The 5,798-nt window shown below is 38.1% G+C and overlaps 1 pseudogene; it reads right to left on the bottom strand.

The window, feature by feature from the left end:
- Positions 1–2,029: 2,029 nt before the first annotated feature.
- LOC121452757 lies at positions 2,030–4,579 on the bottom strand (annotated as a pseudogene).
- Positions 4,580–5,798: the final 1,219 nt, after the last annotated feature.

Here is a 5,798-nt window from a genome sequence, read left to right as displayed (position 1 = left end):
CATGTAGGACCCTGCAATGGCTGAACCGAATGACGACTTCACAGGCTGTAAAATCACTGAGCAAGCCCCAGCAAATGCTCACAACAGAGTATCTATAATAGGCCATTCTCTCTATCATAAGAGATTATATACCCACTCAGTTAATTGAGGTGAAGGGAAGACATTTTCTAACCTTGAGAGATACTATTTCATTGGATATGGTGTAGTACTGAAGCAAAATGAGAAAGCAATCTGAATGTCTTGATTCACCTTGTTCCACTTCCTAACCATATGCAGTGTGAAAAAACTGTCCCAAGTTCTTGATGTCATGACCTTCCCACAGTGATAGACTCCATTCTGAAGTTGTGAGCCAAAATAAACCGTTTAGTCAGGGTTTTAGTCATGGTAATGAAGCAAATAATACATTAAGGCTTATTGATGGTAACAAATACTTATGAAATTTCTTTTTAACTCATAGACATTGAATTTAATATATTTGCTGATGAGCAGGTTAAGGGAGCTACAATTCAATTAATTGATGCTCTTAGATATTTGAGAGCAATTTGTCCAGACTCTTCAGATAACTTGGCTACTGCAAGTTTCATTTGTGGTGACTATGATGATTCACAACATTGTCCAAAAGTAAACCTCACAGAACCCTTAATGGAATACGGAATATTGGAGGCTACATACATTCAGATAATGCATTATATACATCTCCATTGTTCTGATTATATTAATTGTGCATACAATGTTGAAACAAGCTTTTCCTTCACATCTATGTGATTACAAACATGAAACTAGGGAATATGACAGTCAGAGGCAAAGCTTAAATTCGGTCATTATTTGGTTGTAAAATATGATGAGAATATTTGAATCACAGAGTGCTCGGAAGTCATTACTCTTTGGAAACTCATATCTATTGAGTGAATATAATTTAGATCCTTTTATATTATCACTGCTGCATTTTATAGCCGTGAATCACATGACAAAGGCCATCATTTTATGTGTGTTCTGACTTTTACAATAAAAAGTTTCAGATTTCTTTAAGAAAAGACAGTTTGTTGGGAATTTCCATCTTATATTTTCATAATCAATTTTCTGTAAAATTGCTGCTAGCATTAACAGTCATCTTCAAATCTGATTCTGGAAAACTAGCTGATGACTAGGTATTCAGTATTATCAAACCAGCAACTGGATTGCTCAAGAAAGAGGTCCCTTTTAACAAGACAAAACCAGGCAAGGTTAGAAAGTGTAGAAAGGGTTTTCCTTCCCTTTGGTGTGTGAGGCAACACTGTGAATTCAGTTGAGCTCTGTCCCTTGTAAGTTGTTTGCAATTCTTAGCTTAATGAGCCTAACAAGCACTGGACTGCGCTGTGTGAAAGAGTGGGTCAGCATTCTATGTTGTTATTGCTGCTCTTGAGAAAACGGGACTTTTCTAATGCTAGCACTTAAAAGATTCTTTTACTCTGTAGGCTAGTTGGTGTTTTAGACACTGATGACACTAACCAAGAATGAAATGTTCCCCTCTTCAGGTGAACTATGCTGAATTTTCTTCATATATTCTTATGAGTTAACGTATGACAGGATTAATAAATCCATTATTTTACTGTAGTGCATAAATTAAATTATCCCATTTACTTCACATTTTCCTTATATTCTGATTTATGCAGTGAACTTTCAGAATCTCCCTAGTATCATGTTGGTTAATATGTGTGTGTATGTGTGTTTACTATTAATATATATATATAGAACAGTTTGATCTTTTCTTTCTTTTTCTCTATAATATTGACAATTTATTTTCCTTGCTGTCTCCAAAAGCTATTCTATTTTTTTACATCACATTAAGCTTTATATTTTTAAGCTTATTTAATATTTTCATTTTTCTTTTTTTAGAATTCCACAAGAATATATTTTTTTTCATAAAATAACAAAAATATATTTTTTCATTAACTTAAAATACAGTTTCAGAAAGCAATTTCCAATTGTTATATTTCATTACACATTTTACAAACAGTAGAAGAAAGCAGTCAATACAACAAGTGTGTGCTCATTTCTGAAGCTTGACTCTGTCTTTCTGAACCTTAAAGGTGGGCTTCTTGTTAATTTTCTTGTTGAAGATGGCCAGGAGCTCCTCCTCTGACACGTGATGGTGGCTCATCACTGCATGGTACTGAGCTATGACCTTTTTCTTTAACTTCTTGACTGATATCTCGTTGTCTGGAGCCTGTTTCAGAACGGCTTTAATGGTCCCCGTCCAGTTGAATTTACCTTTTGCTGGAACATCATGGTCCTGGCCTCTCCCTCCTCAGGCTGTCCTGGCAACTTCATCTTTTTTTTCTTGATCTCATCTTCTGAGTGTTTTCGCTGCTTCTGTTGTCCTTTCCCTGTCTTGGTCTGCCCCTCATCAGCATTTTTACCAGGGCCCCCCCGTTTCTGTCTGCATCCTCTTCTGAGGCCTGCTCACTACGGGCCTTCTTTTCTGGCTGGCCATCAGCCTCTGTGGTCTCCTCCCCTTCAGCCTCCTGGCCCTTTTGCACTTTTTTGACTTCTGGCCCCTCAGGTTTTCCTGTTGGTTTTCTGACTTCAGCTCTTTCTTCTCTTTCTTTCTATTCTTCTGTCGTTCTTCCTTCCTTTCTCTTTTATTTTTCTTTGCCTCTGCTTTTTCTTCCGTGGTGCCATTTGTTTCCTCAGGTGGAACCTTAGTGAGGATCTCTGCATGAGGCTTGGCCACGTTGCTGGGTGCTTGCTGATCTTGCTCAGTGCTGGACGCTTCAGAAAAGATATTCCACGCCTGCTCCAGAACATCGTCACTGTGCACTTTCAGGCTGTTCCTCATCCAGTTCTGAAACTTAGCCTTTTTTCTGGGAACATTGTCAAAAGCACTTATTTGCTGCAGAAGTTCTCAAACTTTAGGGCTGACATTGGGTTTCTTTGTCAATTCATTAATTTTCTGAATCGATGCCTGCTGCTTTGCATCACCTTTGTGAGTCTTGGTTTCATAGTCTTTGCCTCCATACTTCTGACCTTCACTGATGCACTTCACGTGGCTTTTATAAGTCATCGCCCCAGAAGTCCTTCCCACAGTCAATACAGGAGACACATTCACAGTTTCGTCAGGCAGACACATGCTTTTCCTCTTGTGCTTTCTGCACTGATTCACCGCCGCACGTATTGCATGTAAAAAACACCGTCTTTGGTTAAATGATTAAATGTTCTATCAGAGACTGGTTTGAACTCTTGCCCTCTCAGCAGACTTCGCCAGGAGCACGTGGAGCTGCAGCCACCCAAGGCAGCGCTGCCACCGGCTCTCTCTCTTCCAACTCTATCTTTTCATTTTTCTCTCCATTTTTTATTATAATCAGATTTTTTTCCTCATACAATATATTCTGATTACAATTTCTCTTCCTTCTACCCCCCCCCCGTTCTTCCTCACTTCCTCACCCATGAGACCCACTCCATTTCTATCTCTATTTAGAAAAGAACAGGCTTCTCTACAAAAAATATTGCAAAATAAGACATAATAAAAAAAACAAAACCAACCCATAAAACTTGGACAAAGCAAGCCAACAAAGAAAAACAACACCAAGGCAAGATATTAGAGTCGGAGACCCCTTTGTTCTCATACCCAGAAGTCATATAATATACTAAACTAGGTGCTATATGTGTTTGATGATTCAGTCTCTATAGATTCATATCCACCTTGCTTAGTTAATTAAGAGGGCCTTGTTTTCCTGGTGTCCTCCCTCCCACCTCCCTCTTAAAATCTTTCTGTATCCTTTTATGTGGGTTCCCTGAGCCATGGGATGAAAGATGACGAAGACGTCCTATTTAGAACTGTGTGTTCTAAATCTCTCCTCTCTCTCTCTCTCTCTCTCTCTCTCTCTCTCTCTCTCTCTCTCTCTCGTCTAGCTGTGGTCTCTGTATTTGTTCCTGTCTACTGCAGGAGGAAGCTTTTCTGATGTTGGCTGAATATGTCACTGATTAACTGATTATGGGTATAGCAAACTGTAATTAGGAGTTATTGTATTACTAATACATTTTTTAAGAGCAGTAGCATTTGCTTTTGCCCTAGATTCCTGAGATATCAGTTCTTTGGTTCTTGGTCATGTAAGCACTGTTGGGTTTAGGTTCCATCTGGTGGAGTTAGCCTTCCTTAACATAAATCACACATTGGTTGGATATGCCCCAAACTTTGTACCACAATTGCCATATACCATAATTTTCAGGAAGGAAAGAGTATAGATCAAGGGTTTTATGGCTGTGTGGGTGTTGATGTTTCTCTTTTGGTAACCTGCGAAGTTTCTTCCGACATGAAAGACGCTAGAAAATAGGGATGAAAGTTTTATGTAGACACCAGCTTGACATCCTCATACTCAATGAGTCGTGGAGATGTAGTCTTGAGCAAGGGGCCCTGTTGTCCACTTGGGGAAGAACGGTCTATACTCTTGGCAACCACCTGGGTTCTTTGGCAATTCTCTAGGACATCTTTGTCCAACCACTCAATTTGATATAAGTCAGTTCCTGTAATAAAGACTTCATTTGGTGACAAGAGGTGACCAGTTAGAACTCTGTCCCCTTCCTTAATTACAGACTCCATTAGGATCACCTACATATATTTTAGAAAGTTTCCACTGGACTGTTTCCATACCACCCCTCAAATGCCACTCAATTCTAGCTGTTTCCTCTTGCATTCCTTCCATCATCCCCATCTCCCATGCCCTCTGCAACTTATCTTCTTCTATCCCCAGTCCACCCATAGGAAAAATTCTACTTCCCTCTCCTGTAGAGATTAATGTGTCCCTTAGTGTCTTCCTCTATGTGTAACCTCTCTGGGACTACAGACTGTAGTTTGGTTATCATTTATTTTAAAGTTATTTTACTCTTATTCTCATCTTTTCTAGTTTTCTAATGGAAAAACTACCATTGAGTTGAGAGAAGAGAATGCAATAATAGCTCACTGATGCAGTTGATTATTAATATTTTGATACAATTCTTGAACCCCATCCCAGGAAAACAGGTATGCTCACATTCACATTCATGATAGCAGTTATTACTCCATGGCTGAGCTAAGAAATTGAAATATCAAATAAGATACAAACACAAACAACCCTTCTAGCATTAAAATTTCTTCTGATCACAGTAGAAGAAATAAAAATAAACATGTCTAAATAGTTGTTGCTTGATGATGGAGGTTTGCATAATTAATTTTAAGAATATATCATTTGGTATATTAAAATGTTATGTTAGCATACAACTAATATTCTAATATTAATATAAGCTAATATTTGGAAAATAATCTAATTCTTTTTCCACACTGAGTTCAAGGTGCAGTGTTCCTTCCATACTTACTGCCGGGGCATATGTAGGGAGGATTAGACTTGGGGGTGTGCCTTTACCAAAAGCTACATGGTGACCAATGCTTCTTGTTTTTTTAAGCCATACTTGTTCATCACAGCGGCAAGTTCTTTGAAATATATGCTGCCTGTATAATGAATTCGTTTTCTTCCTAAGTGCATTTAGAATTTGATTTACATTTATTTTGCCACAAGGAACCGTGATTGATTTGAACTTGTTTCTATGTCATGGGCTCCTTTTTCCTCTGCATACATTTAAACCATCCTTAATAAGCAAGCCATTATTAGTTTGCCCTAAATAAATTGCAGTCAGCCATGCTTATCAAATTAACAGACTAATTAAGTAGATATAGTGTAATGTGTTTAATATACATTCTGAGCTTAATTGTAATGTTTAAGTTCCACCCTTAACCTTAAGGCTTCCTGTTTGCATTTCCCAGCTGAACAAATTTATTGCAATAC

Source organism: Microtus oregoni, unplaced genomic scaffold (genome assembly GCF_018167655.1).
Source record: "Microtus oregoni isolate MIOR12 unplaced genomic scaffold, Mior012 000010F_ref0000083, whole genome shotgun sequence".
Lineage (NCBI taxonomy): Eukaryota > Metazoa > Chordata > Mammalia > Rodentia > Cricetidae > Microtus > Microtus oregoni.
This window is presented reverse-complemented; position numbering and strand designations above follow the sequence as displayed.